The sequence below is a fragment of the Triturus cristatus genome, chromosome 5_2 (assembly GCF_964204655.1).
Source record: "Triturus cristatus chromosome 5_2, aTriCri1.1, whole genome shotgun sequence".
NCBI classification, from domain to species: Eukaryota; Metazoa; Chordata; class Amphibia; order Caudata; family Salamandridae; genus Triturus; species Triturus cristatus.
In genome coordinates this window covers 162,042,996-162,066,475 of record NC_140588.1, presented here as the reverse complement: position 1 = coordinate 162,066,475, position 23,480 = coordinate 162,042,996, and positions in this window count along the sequence as shown.

Here is a 23,480-nt window from a genome sequence, read left to right as displayed (position 1 = left end):
TGTGAAAATGTGGTGTATTCTCGTTGCGTTTTGGGCCATTTCCTATCTCGGGCGTTAGGCCTACCCACACAAGTAAGGTACCATTTTTCTCTGAAGACTTTGGGGAATGCGGGGTAGGTGGAATTTTGAGGATCCACGCAGATTCCAGAACTTTCCACCACAGAAATGTGAGGAACATTTTTTTTTTCACAAAGTTTGAGTTTGCATGGGATTCTGGGTAAAAGAACCTAGGTGCCAGCAGAGCTAGGGTCAAAATCTACAGCTAGGTACTTTGCAAAATGAAGGTCAGTTTTCACTGTAAAAATTAAACATGTCCAAGTTGCGTTTTGGGCCGTTTCCTGTAGCGGGCACTTGGCCTACCCACACAAGTGAGGTACCATTTTTATTGGGAGACTTTTGGTACCACAGAATTGTAGAGCAACTGTTATCTATTGACTTTCGGTGCATTTCTGCCTTCCAAATGAAAGGCAATATGTAAAAAAGAAGTCACTTTGAAAATTGTTCTAGAATTCTCATGCTAGTATGGGTACTCAAAAGTTCGGAAAAGTGCAAATACCTAGGCGCTTATTTATGAGCCCTTGCGTCACTTTTGAGCTGTTGGTGTGTCACTTTTTGTGACGCACCAGTGGCGTGAAAAATTAGCCTTGTTGCACTATATTTACAAAGTGATGCATCTATGTAGATGCGTCACTTTGTAAACCCTTGTGCCACATTATACCTGCGCCAGGTATAATGTATGCGGGGGTTGTTCCCACGCAAGAAAGGGTAGTAGAAGTGACACAGTGAAATCTATAAGATTTCACTGCGCCACTGCTAGGACGCAAATGCGTCAATATCTTACACTTGCCTCATGGCAGGCGTAAGACTGATGCAGGCACATTTCATATGGGACTTGCCCATGTGTAATGACCCATTGCTGGAGTTACATCACTTTTATGACACACTCCAGCAATGCTTCATTTTTGCGCTTACAGATACGTCAGAGATACTGATGTATCTGTAACTCCTTGTGACATGATGTGTCATATTTACAGTAAATATGACGCATCAGTTGTGTCGCAAGGAGGGCGCAATGAAAAGTGACGCATCGCTGTTTTCTCGCAGCAATGCGTCACTTTTCATAAATGAGGCATCTACTGTTTCTAAACTCTATGTTTTGTTCCAATTTCAAAAATACATAGATGTCTTTCATCCCGATTTTTCACTGTATATATTTTCCCAAATGAATTGCTATATACCCAGTACATAATAAAAAACAATTGCAAGACGCTGCTCAGTAATTGGCTCTGGGCTCGTCGGGTTCTCGGTGAACCTTCAAGTCCTATATATCCCCACAACCAGAAAGGCCCAGTGGATGTAACTGTATATTGCTTTCAAACATCTGTCCTAATTAGAAAAAGTTACAGGTAACAATGTTAGCCCAAAAGGCTGTTTTTTTCAACTCATTTTCAATTTTTCCTATTTTCAACTGTTAATTTCTATAAAGAACCTTTAAGGATCTACACAATTGACCCCTTGCTGAATTCAAAATTGGATCTACCTTTTTAAAATGTATAGCTTTCCAGGATCCATTATTGCTTTCATACCCATTTCTACCATTAACTGGAAGAAGGTTGAAAGCACAAAAATAGCAAAATATAGGCTATGTCCCAGTAAAATGCCAAAAATGTTTAAAGAATGTTGGTTTTCTGACAATAGTCTATCAGTCCCTGAAAGCTAGGAAATGGTGATTTCAGCCCCACAAACCCTTTGCTGATACCATATGCAAGGAAATAAACAGCACTTTTTCACATTTTTCCCCCCAAAAAAGATTTAGCTGTATTTTGGCTCATTTCTGGGTGCCCTTCAGGGGAATCCACAAACTTTGGGTACCTTTAGAAACCCCGTGATTTTATTAAGAAAAGGACACAAATTTGCTATGGATACCTTATGTGGTCAAAAAGTTACAAGGGATCTAAGCGCAAACTACCCAAATAGCCAAGAAAAAGGCTGAACACAGGGGGGGGAAAGGCCTAGCAGTGAAGGGGTTAATTAAAAGCCTTTATTATTACGGTGAGCAATCTAAGTAAATATTGTAAGTTCTGACTGCACTACTGACAGTGGTTCCAGAATAAACATGTGTACACACGTTTTCAAAGTTTATCAATATGAGGCTATGTATAATGCTCCCAGAATGCTCTCTGATTTAGTGCAAATATTTGCAGAAGCTTAAAAGCAAGATTTGATGATTCTTTGCTTTCAAAATAAAATGTTCATAAAAAAATGAAATCAGGAAAAAAATGCTTTTTGCAAAACTACTGTAAAATTTAAAGTACCATTTCTCTGCAGCATTATTTAGTAATGTGTTGATGCATGCTAGTATTTCCCAAAAATATTCATAATGGAAAATCAGTGTACTAGATTCAATAAGATTGTGGGAAACAAAAATAAACAAGCAATGGCAAAGCCAATAGGTCTGAAATTGGTGGTCAGCTTTTAAATTTCGTCACTGTGTGAATTGTTTTGGCATGGTTTTTGTAAAGCCATATTGGTGGGGGAGCTGCCGGCCCTCACCATTATAACAAACATTGGCAAAAGCAAAAATTGTTTTTGGTCTCAAAAAGCGCACACTGCCACAGTAGTTACTGGCACTGAACAAAACCACTTTGTATGTCGATATGCTCCTTGTGAAAGAGCAGAATGCTGTCACTCACAGCAAAGGCAGACGATACACAAAGAAAGACAGAATTTTAATAAACGCAAAAGGTCATGGTCAACGCCAGACTACTACAAACTACGCCAAACAATCAACTGCTCACTTGAGGCTACTACATTCCTCAACACCTGGATGCATGCCAAAGTCAACCCTCTCCTAAAGAAGACCTCCGCAGACCTGATGGACCTCAAGAACTTTAGACCCATCTCACTGCTTCCCTTCACAGCCAAAGTCATTGAAAAGGCTGACAACACCCAGCTAGCTCACTTCATAGAAACAAATGACATACTGGGCGCCTCCCAGTCCGGATTCAGCAGCAACCACAGCACTGAGCCCGCCCTTATCGCCACCACTGATGACATCCATTACCTCCTCGACCAAGGCCACACAGCAGCCCTTATCCTCCTTGACCTCTCAGCAGCATTCGACACTATCTCTCACTGCACACTAGCTGCCAGACTCCATGATGCTGGCATTCAAGGAAAAGCATTAGAATGGATACGACCCTTCCTCCCAGGCAGAGCACAGAGAATAAGACTCCTGCCCTACCTCTCAGAACTGACAGAGATCAGATGCGGAATTCCCCAAGGATCCTCCCTCAGCTCTGTGCTCTTCAATGTCTACATGGCCCCCCTCGCAACCATCGTCAGAAACTATGGGCTCAGCATTGTCTCCTATGCCAATGACACCCAACTCATCCTCTCCCTCACCAAGGAACCCAAAACCACGAGGCACAAATTCTAAGACGGGATGGAAGCCTTTGCAACCTGGATGAACAACAGCCGCCTGAAGCTCAACTTGAAGAAAACAGAAATTCCCATCCTCAGCTCTACCCCCTCCGTATGGTACAACACCTGGTGGCTCCCTGCCCTCGGAAACCCACCCACTCCTACAGACCACGCACTCAACTTAGGCATCACACTCGAATCTTCACTCAGCATGAACCATCAAATTAATGTTGTATCCTCTGCATGCTTCTATACCCTCAAAGTACTGCTCAAGACGTTCAAGTGCATCCCCCTGACTCCAGGAAAACTACCACCCATGCACTCATAATCAGCATACTGGAGTACGGCAATGCTCTCTATGACAGATTCAGCAAAAAAAACTCCTCCACAAACTCCAGACCGTCCAGAACGCTGCAGCCAGACTTATTGTCAATATCTCATGACTAGACCCCCATCACAAGACACCTCCATGACATTCACTGGCTCTCTGTCGAAAGTACGATAACGTTGAAGCTGCTCAAACATGCTTACAAGGCCCTTCGCAACATCGGAACGCAATACCTCAATGACAGAATCTCCTTCTTCGCCCTCAAGAGAAACCTCCACTCAGCCATCCTCTCCTTAGCCACCGTCCCACGCTATCACAGGACCAGAGCCAACTGAAGATCTTTTTCCTACTTAGCAGCCAAGTCCTGGAATGAACTCCCTTTCCAATTCGATGAGCCCGACACTGCACCAGTTCAAGAAGGACCTCAAGACCTGGCTCTTCAACTGACCCACCCAGAGCTGTCCATTCCCTCACCCAGAGCCTTGAGACCCTCACAGGTGAGTAGTACACTTCCCAAATCCTGATAATTGATTGAGCCCTGAGAAGCACCTTTAGTGACAACTGAATTCAATACCAATTAAAGGATGGTAAGGATGAGCTTTGTGAAATGGCTATAAAACTCAATAGTAAAGCCATCAGGCCCAGCAGCTTTCCCTCTCCATACTATAGAGATTACTTGGATGATTTCTGAAAGTGATATATCTGCCCCAAGTTAATCAAAGTCAATATGATGGGAGATAGGGAAAGTGATAGATTGAATGTATTTGATCAAATCCAATTAAAAAGGTCTTGTCTCTGGATAATATAGATTTGTATAAAATGTAATAAATTCATTTAAGATGTCCTTATCTTTAAAGAGAGTAGTCCCCATACTGTTTTGTGAGGATTCTATTCTAGTTCTGTCCTTTCTGATTTTTAAATAATTTTCAAGCAATTTTCCCATCTTATCTTGGCCCCCATAATGACATGCACTGCTCTTCAAGTGGTAAGAAGAGGCGGCATCCATAGTTAATCTGTTCAAGGTGAATTTGGCATGCAAGAGATGTCATAGGGAGTTGTCATTTGTAGAGTAATAATAATTATGTTCCCATTTTGAAATTTTATCGAGTAACTGGCTGAATTGTGCATCCAATGATTTTATCTTTTATGAGACAAAATGTATTATAAACCCTCTGGCCGCTACCTTAAAAGAATCCAAATCATTGCCAAAGAAGATTCAAATGCATAACAAAATATTTAGAAGCAAAGATTTCAAATTAAGAAGTGAATTTAGTATCTAAAAGCAATGAATTGTTAAAGTGCCATCTACCTGCATGTGGTGAATAGGGTAGAAGATCGCAGTCTGTGTTCACTGGTCCATGGTCTGATATATTAATCTAAACTATGTCGGACTGAAGAACATATTGAGCCAATGACTTAGTGAAGAAAAGATCGTCGATGCAGGATTGTGAGTGGTGTGGGGCCACATAAAAATATATTTCCAGAGGTTGGGGTGGCATAACCACCAAATGCCAACTAACGATTCACGTTGGATGGTAGTTTTGAATTGCGAGTGCATTTTAGTATAGAGAAACTTGACTATTGAATTTCTAGCCAAGATTGGGCCATGGATTTGATTACAGTCACAGTCAAATGTAATATATTCATCATCACACACAAGCAATTCATCTGAATGTTTGGCCCAGAAAGTATAATCAGAGGAAGCTGGAGCATATTCATTGAAAAAGGCTAAAAGTATAATATTAACCAGAAAGTTAACAATGATCCATCGGCCTTCAGAGTCATACTCTTTGTTAACCACTGTAACAAGTAACTTTTTATGCAAATAATCAGTACTCCATTCTTCTTCCCCAAAGCAGGGGAAGCAAATACATTATCTACTCAGTATCTTTTTAACTTAGCCATCTCTAGTTCAGAAAGATGGGATTCTTGAAGTAATGTATTATCTGTTTTAGTTTACATGAATGGGATAACACCCTCTGCCTTTTAATAGGTTTACCGAGCCCTTTAATGTTCCATGTTGTAACCTGAAATTAATTGTTGAAAGATTAGCATGCACAATCAATATGTCTACAGGTACAAGATTAATAAAGAAATAGATGAGATACTGGGGAAGAAAAATGTTTTGCTTAATGAGAAAAGGAATGGAAAGAAGGATGATAAGACAGGAAACAGAAAATACAACATAGAATGGAACCGTAGAAAGAAATATCAGTAATGAAATAATAAAACAAGGAAAAAAAGACAGTCATACAAATCGCAACTGAAGAACATACCTGCAAAACACAAAAATGAGAGGGAGCATGGCAACACTGGAAGACGACGGCAACAATTCTTGAACTCTAGAGGACAGACTTGACTTGGGTGAATAAATAACACAAAATTGAGACCTTACAGGAATGAGACTTGAAAACATAAACCTGTAATATAAGAAAAATACATTACAGAGAAAAAGACATCATTAAACTTATACATGAATGAAACTATTACTTAATTATTACTCAAAGAGAACAGGTAAGAGAGACAAAATACCAGTCAAATAATTCTTGAAGCGCACCTATCTCCAGCTCTGTATTCTTGGAGAAATCTCTTTAGCACACCAGGCTCCCATAAGTGGTTGTTTTTTCCTTGTATGTCACTTTAAACATGCAAGAATGAATGAGTCCAAATAAAGTGTCCATAGCTCTTAATTGGGGACACATGTTAAGGAATTTTTTCCAGCAATCTGCGGTTACTTTGGCCCTATCTTGAGAGATAAACTATCTCTGACAGGCTCAGAGAATCTGCCTATTGGCTGTGACAGCCGTCATAACTTGTAATAAGTCAGTATATTATAGGAGGAATAAAATTACTCCTCGAGGTTTTGAAGAAATTCTGGGGCCAGGCCTTTGTGTCCTTTGTATGTTGAGAGAGTAGAAGTAAATATATCAAGATGTTTTGTCACAAAGGATTGAAAGTAGATAGTCAGATCAGAGCTCCCAGTGTTCTCAGGAATTCCCTTTATGTGCAGGTTATTAATACTATTTCTGTTTTTGAGATACTCACTATGAGGCCGATTCGCAGAACTAATCTAAGATAAAATCCTAAACTTACTACTTTTGGTATTCACTGAAGGCATCTAGTAGTAGTAAAGTTAGGACTCCTAACTTTACTACTACTAAACTGAGACAAAATCCTAACTTTTCGACTTTCAGTATTCACAAAAGGCATTTAGTAGTAGTAAAGTTAGGAGTCCTAACTTTTCTACAACTAAATGTCTTCTGTGAATATCAAAAGTAGTAAGTTTAGGATTTTATCTCATATTAGTTCTGTGAATTGGCCCCTATGTTTTTTGAGTAGAGATATTTCTAACTCCAAATGGGAAATACGTGTAGTCACAAGATGAACACCTTCTGTTTTTTGTTCCACCATTAAAATTCTTGATTCCAGTGAGGCCCATTTGCCTTCTAAATTTTGGGGGCTCTTGCTTAAAGGGTTTCAATGCACGGATTTCCTCAAGAATCACATCCATATTAGATAATGTGGATTTCACTGGATCTTTTTTAGGTCTTTTGTTTGATCCCATAGACATTGTAGTCAATGAAAAACATTGGGTATGGTACCTGAGTGAGACTCAAACTTCCGTGAACTAGCATCATCCATATAGTTATGAATAGAATCGAACAAAATAACATTGCTGGATGCGCAAGAAAGTTTAAGGTTCCATATTTTCCCCATATACAATAATCAGGCCAGCGAAAAAAGGAATACGCTAAAAAAAATTGCTGAACCTCCACATGCGTCTGAGACAAAGGCTTGAATAAAAATACAGTACATACATTCATACGTTGCAAATTAAAAACCTGAAATATGGGCATGATAACTGATTTCATCAAGAGTGTACAGGTGGAAAAAAAAGAAAGTCTAGTATCCTTCTATGAAAAAGATAGCTCTTCAAGAACACAAATGAATGATCCAAATAAATGAGAATACAAGGCAGAAATGTCTTGAAAATTATGCATCAAACATGAGAGCATTTATGAAAAACTCATATTAGAAATTGTTAGCCAGTAATATTATTATTGTTCATAAACCAAACAAGTAAGTTCAAGAAAAGCACTGTATTTGAGGCACCATATTGAAGCACATGAAGACACTTCCACAGCGTTTGCCAGCTATTGAGGAGAACAAAAATGTAATTTATAAAATTCAACAGCAGCAGCGCCAGGCTGTGGATAATTCACTTGCAGTTTATAGTGATAAATAGGTTTTCAACATTTTCTTAAAATAATGAGGACAAATTTGAAATGGTAGCCTGTTCTGTGGGGCTAAATAAAAAAGAAACGCCCATTTTTGAGTTGTATAAATATGCGATGGAACTGCTAGTGCCTTATTAGATGATAACAGACTCCTGCCCAGATGAAAAAGCTACAGCTCTAATTTTGCCACTTTGTTAGGTAATGCGTCCGCCACCTTCCAAAATTGCATCAGTGACCACTTACTCTGAGGCAGAGTCTCCAAGGACCAGCTACAAGCAGAAAGGGAGATGTTGGAGCTTGTAAAGAGCTTCAGCGACTCACTGGTGCTTCAGGAGGAGATACATGGTTGACTCAATAGCCAAGTAGGTACCGGAGCAGTTTTAGGAAAACTGAAGTCTCCTTCGTCTGCGGAGCTCTGCATGGCACCACCATCTTCATTGGTACCATAACCAGGCCCCCCTTATCTTTTCTTTGTTAAAACATCAAATAAACCATTGCGGTTCCTTGACATAATTTGCCATTCATTTAAAAAACATTTGAATTTAAACTTTCCTTATTGAATCTTAAACATAATTTCTCATCTACATATATTCCATTGCTGTGTGCAGTGAGTAGCAGAAACAAACTTTGAACTATTAAACCACCATAACAGTGCTAGACATAAATTATAATGTATGAAGATTGTGAAAGCGCGAAGAAATAGTATCCGAAATTAACATTTTTGGAACATATTGTAGCAAGAGAACCAACAGAATGCAAAGTGTAGCGTGTTATTAAATTGTGTACCACATTAACCTAGAATATCTCAAAGTAGATCTTTCCCCAATTAATGCATTTGCAAAGTAGTGATTGAATCAGCTCGTTATCTACCTTATTTATCTATAGAATGATTTCTTGTGTGTGGGAGCATAGAGAATTCAACTTTTACAGCCCAATTTTTTGAAACATTTTTCTCTGTGTGCTTTAGTGTCCCACAAGGAGGTATAAAGTCGCCAATTAGGCTAGAATGTTTTGTGTACACATAGAGCAAAGGATAAATTGAAGTATCTGTGCTTGTTATGTGTTCTTGAATTCCCAATGTGATAAAAAATCACTGTAAAAGCTGGCATCACGAGCACACAGTGCTACCTAAAGACTTTAATTATAGAAATAAATAGCATAATTTAATAGTGGAGATAGGACAAATTGTTTCTGGCTTGCAGTTGCCAGGGATCTAAACATATACTACACAGCACTAGGGGATTGTTAAGTCAATTACTAGTTTATGACAAATTCCTTCACAATTAATTAAAGACAAGAGTTCATAATTAGGGATTTAACTTAACTGATTCTAATTCTCCTGATTCCCATCTCTGCTCAGTAAACATTATACAGCATTGTTAACATTGATTAAAATAACGTGATACAAATAACCATGGTGTTATAATAAAATATATTAAGGGTCTGGAGAAATAAAATGTCTAGACAGTTAACAGCTGAAATAAAAAAAAATGTGTACTAATTTATTAGGCTATGAAACATTGATGAGATGAGAAACAATGTTCTTCTATTGGCATTAGAGTTAATGTTCCCAGTATAATCAAGAGTACACCTCTATATGGCTCTAAGCCTGAGATAGCCCCTATAAAAGTCAATTAGGCTTCCACCATGGGGGTGACTATCATTAGTAGATAAGGTTTACGTCCATACCAGAATTTATGGTAAAACTCCAACTATGCATAACATTTACATTCAGATTAGTTGTCTGGTTTGCATATTCATCTTATGTGGATATCCATTGCATTGTAGGATGAAATGATCAAATTTCACTGTGTATCTGCTGTTGTAGGTTAATCCAGTAGTACATAGCAAGGGTAATCAAAATAGACTGGATTCATGCAAGATGTTCAGGGTAAGTAGAATGTGCAGATGCCTTGCATCTAATTTCATTGTATACAAAGGCACCCAGTTCATATATCGTGGAAATATGGCAATTGTCAAGCAATGCTCTGTGCACTGGCCATGGACTACCCTTGTGTGAAGACTACATAGGACATAGCCTTCATCACCGGCAACTTCAACTACATAGAGGTATATGGGACATTCACACTGAAGGCCATATCCCTCACATACCATATTTAGGAGCAAAAGTTAATAAACTAGCATGGAGCACAGACAGATGATGTCCCTGGTCATGACATGCTCATGGTACATGCTGACTTTTTGGGCCCACCATATTCCTTAGCCTGTATTATTGTTTATTTTTTTTAGTGTTGTCATATTTTACATCATTGGTGATGTAATTGATATGTCATTTGTAATGTTTTTAGGTAGGTCAGCCTTAGGGTGGCCTACCCCCAAACTTTTGCCTTCTACCTCCACTTTCGCTGATCTCGTTGTTGTTGGCCTTATGACTTTGCACACTGTACCACTACTAACCAATGCTAAAGTGCAACATTAGCTTAGCCACAACGGGCATGTTTAATTCACTTATAAGTGCCTAGTAAAGTGGTACTTCATGCTCCCTGGGCCTGTAATTTTGATGCTACAAGTGGGCCTGCAGCACTTATTGTACCACCCACTTAATGTCTTAGGCCTGCCACTGCATCCTGTGTGTGCAGTTCTAAACTGCCATTTTGACCTGGCATAATAAACGTTCTGCAAGGCCTAAACTCGTATTTTTTGACACATGTCAGTTACCTCTATGGTATGTCACTTTTCACTGCTGCAAGGTCTACCTCTCCCATAGGATAACATTGGTGTTAACTTATTACATTTACTAAGCTGTAATTTCCAAGAGACAACAGGCAGCCAGTTAATATTTGGTGTCTTTGGGATTGTAATAAAAAAACATCCCTTATTGTAAAATCAAATGTAAAATTATAATTGTGGAAATACCACTTTTAGAAAGCAACACACAATAGAGAGCTTAAGTGTGCCTGACTGGGCTATCACTAGTAGGATGGGAGGGAGGAGCTAGGCACAGCCCTACTTATACTTAAATAGGCTGCGCCCTGCCTCCACACAAAGGTAATCCATACCCCTGTAGTTTGTCTGGAGCCAGGGCAGGGAAGAAAGGATGTCTGTGGAATTCAAAGGGGAACCTGTAGAAGCTTATCCCACGTTAAAGACAGACTAAGTATATATAATGAACCTCAGACACAAACTCTTCAGTACACTGCAGATACTCTGCCAGGAAAAAGGACAGCTGTGCTGCCTGATAGGACTGCCACTCTGCGGGACTGCTACTCTGAAGGACTGCTGCCTTTCTATGCTGAGCTGCTGGCTGCCTCTCACTTGCCTTATTGTGAAGGACTGGACCTGCACCTGGAAAACCTAGGACCTCAGAGTGACTCCATGGGCTAGTTGTCTGCCTTCCTGATGAGAACCTCAGTGACAGAAGGGTCCCACAAAATTAAACCCAACACCTGGACTCTGTCCTCTCTGAGTCTTACCCTGCCAAGTGGTGCCACCCCAGTCTTGGACCCTGGGAGGTGGGCCTGAAGGTGCTGTACCAGCCTATCCGTGGTCCTAGCAGAATTGATGTGCAATCCCGAGCAGAACCATTGCATTGTCTCTGCTGCGAGGGATCTTTCAGCAAACAGACTCCACATCGACCTCGCAGCTTGCATCAAAACCACCGCCAGTATGAAACTTCCCCAATGCCAGACCTTGCATTGCAAATCTCTCATTGATAGCAACCTCGCTGACAATACCGTTTCCTGCTTGGCAGCCTCACATCTCCTTGGAACCGACACATTGCCTTGACTGCTCAATGCATTGTCAACACAAGACTTTACATCACACACAAGCACTCATCAATGGCATGCTCAACAAAAATGTAGGATGTCACATTGCATCTTCTCAGCATCTCAGAATCGACGCATTGCCTCAGCTGCATGGCATTTCCTTGGAGCTGGACCTTGCAATGCAATGCAAACCAGGATTTAAGGTACTATTGTTCAGCGGGCCTAACTAGGTCCTTGTATCTGGCACATGCTCCATCTCAGTCGGCCCAAACTTTTGATTCTGCCCCAGTTCAATGCGACCAGCTAGCCACAGTTGGAGGGTTTTGTTTTTCACTGAGATCTATAAACCTACATATCTCCGGTTCTACAGATTGGATTTTTGTTGTTTTGGTTTTGTTTTATTTATAAAAGAAACACTAATCTGTTCTAGGATCCTTTTATGATGTGTTTTCATTGTTTAACTGTCTGAAGTTTCACACAAATACTTTACACAATGCCTCTAAATGAAACCTGACTGCTCTGTGCCAAGCTACTAGAGGGTTGAGCACAGGGGTAATTTAGGGTTTGCTCTGACTTCACCCTGACAAGGATTGTCCCTTCTACCATTAACTCAATTACTTACAATTTGTATTTGTTATGTTACATGTAAAGTCATGAGGAGCGCATTTGGATGCGGAAGCTACATTTACAAAGGTAACTATAAGAGTAAATTAAGCAGTGCACATGTTTTAAATCATAATATTTCTTCATCAATGTTTTTCCTGTAAGTTTAAGGTTATTTTATGTAAATATCAGCAGCTCCCGTGACAGGCTCCAGCCCATCTCCCGTGACAGGCTCCAGCACTCTCCCTCGGCCGGCCTGGGCTCCGGTTTGGACCACGCCCTAGTTCCTGCTATGTCGAGTGGGATTACCTTCTAGAAGCTGCTAGTAAACGCTGCCATTGTTCAAGTCTCTACAATTCGCTGAGGATTGTACAACCATATTTCTGTGAGTGCGAGGACGCGCTAAACTCGTTTCCTGTTTTATTGGCTTGCAAAGCGGAGAACCCACAAACAACCCTTTTACGCCGGTGCTAGGACGCGCTGACCTTTCTTCCTTCGGCACCTGCTTCGCTAACCAGTTTTGTTAGCGGCGAGAGGAAGCACGGCGAACGTTGTTTGCAACTGATCCCTGCTATTTGTCATTCTCTCTAAGACCACCGAGGGAGTACCTGTTATTCACAGAAGCACGATGTAGTGCTGTCGGAACCCCTTCTTTCTTTGGGTGTGTGACTTCGCTACACATTGCAGTAAGTGTAGCGCGTTGACTGTCGAGAGCGCGTGATCGCGCTAACATTCAAGGATTGCTTACGCGTACCCTGCGCGTTTATTATTTACAAAACATTACCACATTTGGTCCGTCACTCTGTTTGTACATTTTTACATTATAAGAGCGTCCTGAAATCCAGAGACGTATTTAGGGGTGCTAGTGTGAAGGATTTGTCTGCTCTTGATAACAAAGACTAATCAGATAACAGCGCCATCTAGGGGAAACTGTAGGAATTCCTCAACCAGACAGCTCAATCCTTGCTTTCGCTGGAACTGTGAGAAAGAACAAGTTCCAGTACGAATTGGTTATTTCCTTTGCTACCAGACATCTGCTTATGCCCTCAATATGCAGTGAATATGGGAAAGCATATAATGCTGAAGTAATACCATCTGTCACTTTGCCTGTTTGCCTGTTTGCCCCCGCTGGAACCTGCGCTTACCTTCTGGTCTTCCCTGTTTGGCGCCATTGCTGCTGCTCCTGCTGCCTTTACCCTCCCGCCGCCGCGCCTGTAACTCGCGGCCGCAGTGAGGAGGGAGGGAGAGTGAAAACTACCATTCCCAGGCTCCCCGGCTGTTCAACAACGGAAGCAGCGTCACCACCTCCCGCGCCTGGAGGCGATTTAAAATCGGCTCATCTCGCCGCGTCGCGGGCCCGCGTGCGGGCGGCGCCTGGCTAAGCCCGGGCAAAGGGCGGGCCGTCTGTGGCTGTCCGGGGCCGGTGGGGGCCGGGCTGGGCAACTCCATTAACATCCTCCCCCAGATATCCCTTGAACTGTGTAAGACTGGTCGGAATATATGAAGGTACTTTGTTTGGGTCATTGTCATTATTCCTGTTTTTGCTCTGCCTGTTATAGCTTTGCCCATCTATTGTGTTGCATTAGTCTGAACTGGTCTTTTTTTTGGAAACTGTATATACTATTGTGGAAAGAAAATGAGTAAACCGGGCAAGGTATCCAAGCTTGCTGCGTCCTGCCCTAATACTAGATTACATGCAGCCTTGCACCAGCCTTTACCAACACTCACGGCCATTGATAAAATGTTGCAGCAGACTATCGGAGTTGTGGCCACTGCAATAGAAAATACGGAAAGGAGACTATCTATCACTCCCACACTATGCTTACAAGACTACAGGGGGGATTGCTCTGCAATTACTATTGATCCTATGGTTTCCGATTCTTATCTTGTTCCTACTTGTTCCCCCCTTGACCCTCTGCCACCGAAAATATGGAAAACCTGTGGGCATCTACTATTTTGCACCCTTCGTTTGATTTGTAATCAATCCCTGAGCTGCGGCGTCATTCCCCGCTCCTGGAAGCAAGCGCTTATAACCCCGCTGCTAAAGAAACCCACGCTAAACCCAGACTGTCTGTCCAACTTCCGCCCCATATCACTCCTGCCTTTCCCGGTGAAGGTGCTCGAACGCTGGGTCAGTAAACACCTTTCAACACACCTCGAGCAGCACCATTTCTTGGACGAATTCCAATTTGGGTTTCGCCCAGCCCATGGCACTGAAACCGCGGTGCTCACAGCCATGGAGGAGCTTCGAATGCGCGCAGACAGGGGCCAAGCCGTGGCCCTCATTTTACTTGACCTGTCTGCCGCATTCGATACTGTCAATCATGGGATCCTGCTACAGCGGTTGAAATCGGCAGGGATCGACGGCACGGCCCTGATCTGGTTTCACTCCTACCTCAGCGACCGAAAACAGGCTGTTTCCCTCCCCCCTTTCCAATCGGCTTTCTCCCCTGTCCCTCACGGTGTCCCCCAGGGTTCCTCTATCAGTCCGATTCTTTTTAATGTTTACCTTAAACCTCTGGTCACGTTAATTAAGTCACACAACATGACCACAGTAAACTATGCGGACGATACTCAGCTCCTTCTCTCGTGGGAAGGCGAAGATTCCATCCCCTTGCAAGCCTTCCATGATTGCCTACGAGACACGGCATGCTGGTTGCACCGGAACTCACTCCAGTTCAACTCCTCGAAAACCGAGGTAATGTACTGCCCTGCGAGTCGCATACCTCGCCCTCTGCCCGCCGAGTTCTGGCCCCCGGAAAACTCCAACAACCCCCTACCAGCTACCACCGTTCGCAACCTGGGCGTCATGCTCAACCATCAATTAAGCATGGAGACACAGGTCTCTAGAACAGTCGCAACTTGCTCTGGCCTTATGCGCTCACTGCGCAAAGTCTTGCCTCTACTTCCATCCTCCGCCAGAGCTCTAGTAGTCAGGTGTACTATTCTCAGTCGCCTTGACTACTGTAACGCCCTGCTGCTTGAATCCCCTGCGACACTACTGGACAGACTCCAACGAGTCCAGTCGGCAGAAGCCAAACTGGCTCTGGGATGGACCAGGAGATCCTCGGCCACTGCCGCACTGGCCGAGTTGCATTGGCTGCCTTTGAGGCAACGCATCGCCTTCAAGGCCCTTTGCCTGGTCTTTAAGGCATTACATGGAATAGGACCCAGACCTCTTCAACGTCTGTTCTCCTGGTACACTCCCACAAGAACACTCAGGTCCACAACTGCCTGCCTCGCGAGAGTGCCCAGATGTAAGAGGGCCAGGATGGGAGGAAGATCGTTCCGAGTAGCTGCAGCCAAGCTATGGAACAGTCTACCTGTCGACATACGCCATATCCCTCACCTCTTCCCTTTCAGGAAGCGTATCAAAACTTGGCTCTTTCCCCTGTCCCTATAAAACCGGTTTCAGTTCCAGTTCACCCCCGTCAATAAACCACAAGAGTAGCTACCAGCGCCAGGATACCTGCCAGGTGACAGTCGCGCTTTATAAATGTTTTAAATAATTTAAATAAATAAATAAATACTTATGCTGAGCTGCCATGTTCCCAGATGCTTCCCGAATCCTCGAGAAATGAGGAACTAGCCCAGGCCTTAGTGGAGTCTTCCAATAATGTTGAAGACCCTCATTCTATCCTGCGTCCTTCCTCCCCTGTATCAATTGTGAAATCTGGGAAGCCAGGCCCTAAGTCGAGGAAAAATAGTCTCCCTAAAAAAACAAGGAAACTAGGGAAAAAAATAGAGGCCAACCAAAATTTGGTGACCCCATCAGACAGTACATTGCATCCTCAATTGGGGGTGCCATGTTGGGTCATCAATATGGTGGCTGATCTACAGGCATGCCTGGAACAGACTATCACCTCCCATATTAAACCCCTTGTTTCAAAATTAGATAGAATTGTCTCCATTCTAAATAAGAGAGAGGGGGGTACAGCGAAGTCTATAACTCCTCAGGATAAGATACCATCACCCGCAACTGGTAGTCAGAGGGTAGCAACAGATGATATCCCAATAGCACAGAACTTAAACCTAGGAGTATTAACAAGCATCCACGAGCGTACAAACTCCATGCCTTCACTCCTTCCTGCACCAACTGTAGAGAGTTCTACTTCCCAGCCCGCAAGGGCTTTACCCGTCAATTATAGACCACATCCCAAGGAGGATACAACTCTGCTAAAAACTGCCTCACTTAAGGCAAAGAGATCTGAGGAGTCTAGGGTAGTCCCTTCCCAGTTGTCTTCTATAAACCTGCCCCCAGAAGCACAACCTTATGTGGTAGTTTTAGTAGGTGTTCCAGCCCTTAAAGAGGGGAAAAAAGAATATGAGAGTGATCTTAAAAACAAATGCATTCAGTGGCTAAGCATAAATAGACCTCTCCCCCCTAATATTTCAGGGGAAATTTTGGTGGTGAGAAGAATAGATTGGATAGGAAGGGGTCCCAAAACAGTGGCAGGAGATGCCATAACAATAAATTTTAGGGACCCTGCCGCAGAAGATTATATCTGTAGAATCCCTCCTTGGTGGAACTCCCAGATATTTCCCCTGCATCTGTCTTATTTCTACCCTACCTCAAGTTCCAATCTGAATTGTATACAGAGGCCCCAATATGACAGGAATCAGCTCGTGCCATCCAATGGGTCTCGACATTGAAAGTCATTCATGGAACGCCCCTCAAATCCTATTCTCCCCTTTCAGTCATATGCCCATAGGAACAGGTTTAGCGTTTTAGAGGAGGTAGATTGACTGATTCACAGTGAAACCTCTAGCCCAGAACCGAATAATAGTGAATATACGGGTGGTTCTGGACCATTGGTGAATATTCCACCCCTGTCCCCTGGTGTTGATCCCTGCCCTACAAGTATTGGGAGGGTACAAAAAGAGAATTGAAGACATTCGAGTTCTTCAGGTACCTTTAAAAGAACAGGGGAACGAGCAAGGTTCTGATAAAATGAACCAAGGATGCTTAAAGATTCTATCATGGAACATAGCGGGACTAAAGAACAAACTATGAGTGCCGGAGTGGTTTACCTTTATGGCAAAGCATGACATTTGTCTGATGCAAGAGACCTGGGCCCTGGAAGGGAGTGCATGTTATGGTTTTGCGACCTTTGATATTCCCGCAGTTTCTAGGGGCAAGGGCCGCCCTTCTGGGGGCCTATCTATCTGGGTAGGAACACATCTGGGTATACAGGCCACTGAGCTCGGAACAAACTCTTTAGATATCCAATGTGTTTTATTAATCCTTCCTGACAAGTCACGACTGGCTATTATAAATACTTATTCCAGGCCCACCACGAATGGAAATGAATCAAGCACTTTTACTACGTTTGACTTATTCATTCAGTCTCTTGACCCTACTATAATGATAATCCTGGGTGGTGATTTTAATTGCCAGTATGAACCTCTGAGTATTCCTGATTATGGCAACCATGATGAAGTTGATTCGCTTGGGTGCATTCCAACCCCCGCGATAGCCCCAGTAAGGGTTTGGACCAAGCTGGTATTGCAAATCAAGTCCTTCACACTCGCAATGTCCTTATGGGCATGCAATGGAAGGTTTGATAATGCTAGCTCTGGTCTACCCACATTTAATAGGTCTAATAGTGCATCAATTTTAGACTATATTCTAATAGAAGCTAAACACTGGGACAAGCTTAAAGATTTTAGGGTTGTAAACAGACATGACAGCGACCATAATGCCCTGGTTTTGACGCTTAAGCCAGGTGCTTTCGGCCTATCTAACCCAGACCCAAGTACAAAGATGGCTCCACCACCTTTTATTATATCTAATAATAGGAGAAGGGTCAAATGGCCAACATGTCTGGATTCACCAACTCGGCTTGCAGCAATTTACCAGATTGCCATTCCACTTATTAGTGAAATGGGGGGTTTTCCCTCCCCTAGCCAGGCTACAGAGATACACAGGAAGTTGACTACGAGTCTAGGTGAAATATTTTATCCAGTTGCCAGGACTCGGCAGTCAAGGGCGAGAATACATCCCTGGTATGATCATGCCTGTAAAACTGCAAAGAGAGATATGCTTGCAGCAATTAAATCTAAGGCTACATCAAAAATTAGAGCACTCAGGTTATCCTATAAGAAGGAATTGACCAGGGCCAAGAGAGAGTGGGAGGAATCCAGATGGAATGATTTGAGACAAGCACTCCTCTCCAAGGATCACAAGAGTTTTTGGACCATTGTCTCTTTATCACTGAGAGGCGATCAGGAGGAAGGGGTCCCTAATATTGCTCCCTTAGTGTGGGAGGCGCATTTTAAAGAACTTTATTCAAGTCCCGAGTTGAGGGCTTCTGTCTCCCAGGCACAGGACTATACACCATCTCAAGGGACTGCTGTATTTGTAGACCCCCCCTTTGATTATAGTCATTCGGGCTTAGGGTCGAGCTCACAGGACCTTCATGTTGGGAATGAGGTCAATTATTCAGATCCAATTTCTCTTAAAGAAGTGGAATCTGCAATTGAGGGATTGCCCCTAAATAAAGCGCCAGGCCTTGATGAGCTCCCGGGGGACCTTTTCCGTTTCCAACCTAAAATCTGGGCTCCATACCTGACCGCTCTGTTTAACGCGGTTCTGCAAGGTTCCGCGCTGCCGGAGACATGGATTGGAGCCGAGATTGTTCCAATTTTTAAGAAGGGCTGTCCATTAGCCCCATCCAATTACAGACCCATCAGTTTATTGGATACCACCCAAAAACTGATGGGCCGAATACTTTTGAACAGACTATTAGATTGGATGGAGGTGAACAAAATACTGACTCCCTTACAAGCCGGTTTTCGATCGGGTATTTCTACCCTGGACCAGATCTTCCGGCTCCAGGTCCTGTATTGGAAAACTGCAAGAGTGGAGGGTGGCAGCCTCTACCTTGTTTTTGTGGACCTGCGGGCCGCATTTGATCTGGTCCCCAGGGAGAAACTTTGGACGGTGCTGAAGGGACTTGGTCTCCCACCCTACCTACTTGATGTGTTGGTTCGCTTTCATACAGGGAACTTCGCACAGGTGAGGTGTGGGAAGAATGGGGAGCTATCAGCTTGCTTTCCTGTAACCCGGGGGTACACCAGGGCTGTGTACTGGCCCCTACATTGTTCAGCCTATATGTAAACGGTTTGATTAACGAACTAAATAGTCTCAGGGATAGTGACGCCCCGTTTTTGGCTTCTGGTCGGGTGCCCGCTCTGATGTTCGCGGACGACACATTGTTGCTGTCGCGGACATCATCGGGCATCCAGTGGGTTCTGGACGGGTTTATGACCTTTTGTGCCTCGAGGGGATTGGAGATCAATCTGGGGAAAACTAAGTTTATGATCTTCAATCCCCCGAGGCACAACCGCCCGAACCCTGCACTAGGTGGTGTTCCCCTAGAAAGAGTTAAGACCTTTATATATTTGGGAGTCACGTTGACTAAGCACTTCGTGTGGGATGCTCAAGTAGCTAAATCTTCCCTGAGGCTTTCCCAGATAATAGGAGGAATCGGAAGATTCCATAGAATCTCGATATTCAAACCTGTTACTCCTGTACTAGAGATCTACAAAATACAGGTGAGGTCAGCAGCCCTGTATGCTGCTGAACTGTGGGGCCATATAAATACATCCAACTTACGGAAGGTAGAACATGCTTTTATGCACGGTTTGGTTGGTCTCCCCCAGACCACACCTCTTATACCACTGAGTCTGGACATGGACCTAGAATCCGTCAGTGACCTGGCGGCTGTACGACCATTACTTTATTGGAGAAGGCTTTGGTCTGTCCCTGAACTTGCAACTTTCAGAGCGGAATTTATTGCAATTTGGGGACAGCTAAACTACAAGAAAATACCATGGCTACTCCATATAAAGACTTCCCTTTATCAAGTTGGTTTGCCCCATCTTTAGGACACCCCGGGCATTAGCTGTGTGAGGACTCAAAGGTCAGAGATATTGGCGGCTGTTAGACTTTATAATTCCAAAATTCTATGCTGCTCGACCACCTTGGGTAGGTTGACCACTGAGTTCTTAATAGTGAAAATCGACTCTGGGCTGGAGGTATTCTTGGACTTAGTACAGCCTCCTCTAGCTAGGAAAATATATATTCAGATGAGACATGGTTCCCTGCCAATTGGGGCGTTGACATCTAGATGGGATAAATTGAAGGAGGGCATTTGCCCAGCCTGCAAAACTTGTAATGAAGATATTACTCATATCATGTTCTTCTGTCCAGCTTACAGCATGATTCGGAAATGTTGGCTTGTCCCCTTGTGCAAAAATTTGGGGCTCAGACAGTGTGCACAAGCTTGTAGAGTCTTGACGTTTGACACCAATCCTCTCATTGTCTATGCAGTTTCCCGCTTTTTATATCGCATGTGGCGGAGAAGGATGAATTTTATTTGAAGAAATGCTTCCCTTTTAGCTTTATTTTCTTTTTAACCATGATAACTCATTGTTTAATAATCTTTTTAAACTTTCTTGTATTTATGGTCTTATCCTTGTACTTGGATATATCTTATTGTACTTTTATGGTCTCATGACCGAAATAAAGTTATTCATGGATGGTAAATAACAATGTTATGTGAAAGAACAATAAAAGATATTATCCAAAGTGTTTCAGTATTGTTTTTGAATGTAGCCAACATGCATTTGAACTTGACTCTCTCTGCAGGGTCATCAACCAACTGTTTGCCCTCACCCTCCTGTTTTCCCGAACACGGTTTTCTTGGCTGTTAGGACTATGTGCACTTTACCACTGCTAACCAGTTGTAAATTCCTTGTCCTTTCACCTTTAAACATGGTGAAATTGGCTTACAACCAATTGGCACATTTAATGTACTTTTAAGTCTTTAGTAAAGTGGTACTAGGGCCGGTTGTAGGAAAGTGGAATATTATGTGGTATGGCTGGTTGGCCTTGCCATGTAATATACCCCAAAGATGGTCCATGGATTCACACTGTTAAATCCTTAGCTCAGTCATGTTAGAATTGCATTTAGCAGCCAGTCGTTACTAGAGAATTATTTGTTCAATATTTCAGATTACCAACACGGATGATAAGTAATTGACACAACTCGAGAGAAAGCAGACACCAGTTTATAAAAATAGAGGGTATTTGTATCTTATTTTAGACACCACAATTAATAGGATATCATACATATAACCAGAGTTATAGCTTTTTGAAACAATATTATATCTGTGCAGACAAATACATTGACAAAATATCATTGTGGTCAAAGGCAAAATCCACTATTGACAATAACTTGCAGATCGAGTTACTTTGTAGCCTTACAGGAGTAAGGTCATGCAGGCCCTAGGACCAGGCCCCAACAGTCAGATCAATTTTACCTAGCCCCGAGGCAGATTTGTTCTGGGCTGTCCTTGTTGTTGTATGGGAGCAGCAGGTGGTGCTGTTTTTACAGCTTACACAATGCTGCAAGAAATAAAATGCAGAAAAACAACAGGCACACAGCTGCTGACATCTGATGATGGTTGCAAAATGTTTTATGTAGCTGCAAATTTGAGTGTAGGGTTGGTTACCGGACTGGTTTCCACAAGGGTCCCTCTCTTCGTGAGTGATAATAATATAATAATGTGATTTATAGAGCGCGAACAGCTACCTCACAGGGAGGTGTCCCGGCGCTAGAAGAGGGGAACGTACCACAGAGGTCCAGGGGCAGGAGAGGGAGACCTAGCGAGGCTGAGAGAAGAGCCAAGTCTTTAGCAACTTCTTAAAGCAGGGTTCAGATGGAGCCTGCTGGATTGCTTGAGGTAGGGAGTTCCATAGCACAGAGACATTTGCTGAAAAGGTGCGACCACCAAGGCGCGCCTTTTTTGCTCGTGGGACAGCCAGCAGGATACGGACATTAGACCGTAATGCACGGTGTTGGGTATACCTAGGAAGGCGTTTTTTTAGGTAGAATGGGCAGGAGCCATGCAGAGATCTGAACGCGAGTGTCAGGGCTTTGAATTTTATCCGGTTGGCGACAGGCAGCCAATGCAGGGTTCGAAGATGCGGAGAGACTGACTGTTTGAATGGAATTCGCAGTAGCAGCCTCGCAGCCGCATTTTGAACTACCTGCAGTCTATGGATTAAGAATTTAGGGAGGCCCAGGTAAAGAGATGAGCTATAGCCAAGGATGAGGATCATTCACTCAGTTCCAAGTCTGTTGTCTCAGGGACAAACTATCCCTCATTTGCTTTATGTTGGTGGGAAAAGTCCTATTTTCGGCAGGACAAGTTTCCTCTTGGTCCTCCCTGAAGTAAGTTGTTCAGATATGAGATTATGGTGTTGGAGGGGTCCCTTAAATATTAGATTTAGGGGAGTTTGTGGTGTGGAACTAGTAGCCAAAAAGCAGCTAGTCCCTGCAGCCAGTCTGCCCTGAAGTGACCACATCTGGGTTGTAGGTCACCTTTTCTACCTAGACCACACTATTCCTGCTCTCCAAAAGATGTCAAATTCAACTTTAGGTGTACAGACCTGGTTGCTCACCCTAGAGGTGTGGCCAGCCTACCTGGGGTTGTACACCTCCTCCATAGCTAATATTTCACCTTGCCTGGTTACAAGCATGCCTGAAGCAGGGGGAGAGCTATGTTCTACTCCGGGTGACTGCCTAGATGCATATCAGAGGCGGTGCAGCCTTTGAAGGTATCAGCTCTGATGTGCCAATTCACTAGCAAAACCTCCTTCCAGCCTAGCCTGTTTCTCGGACTCTTGGGAGTGATCACACTGCCTGGCAGGAGGTCAGAATTTTGTCTTGGTGGCCACAGGTACGGGAAAGAAAGGCTAATCAGGCAGAACACAGTGAAGCTGGGGGCAACCACTTGGGTGCCCTCTGGGTGCATGCAACGTCACCCAAAGCATGAGAATTGAAACCAAACAGGAATTATTTTAGTGGTTCATCATGAGGGTACCCAGTTGACAGCCCTTGTTATCTTATGGAGTGCTAACACAATGAGGCCCCGATTCCGAGTATCGATGGTGCAGGAGCAGGCGGTATACCACCTCTCCAACCCTGCACCTCTGAGACTTGCAGCTGCACTGCCAGGGAAATAAGACCTCCTATGCCCAGCATTTTCTTTCAGATCCTGGCGCCAGGAAAGGTTATAGTTCCCTATTGTTTATTGGTAAGAAGCTACAGATTTGTGCATAACATAGTCACCCTGGAGTGGAGGAAAATA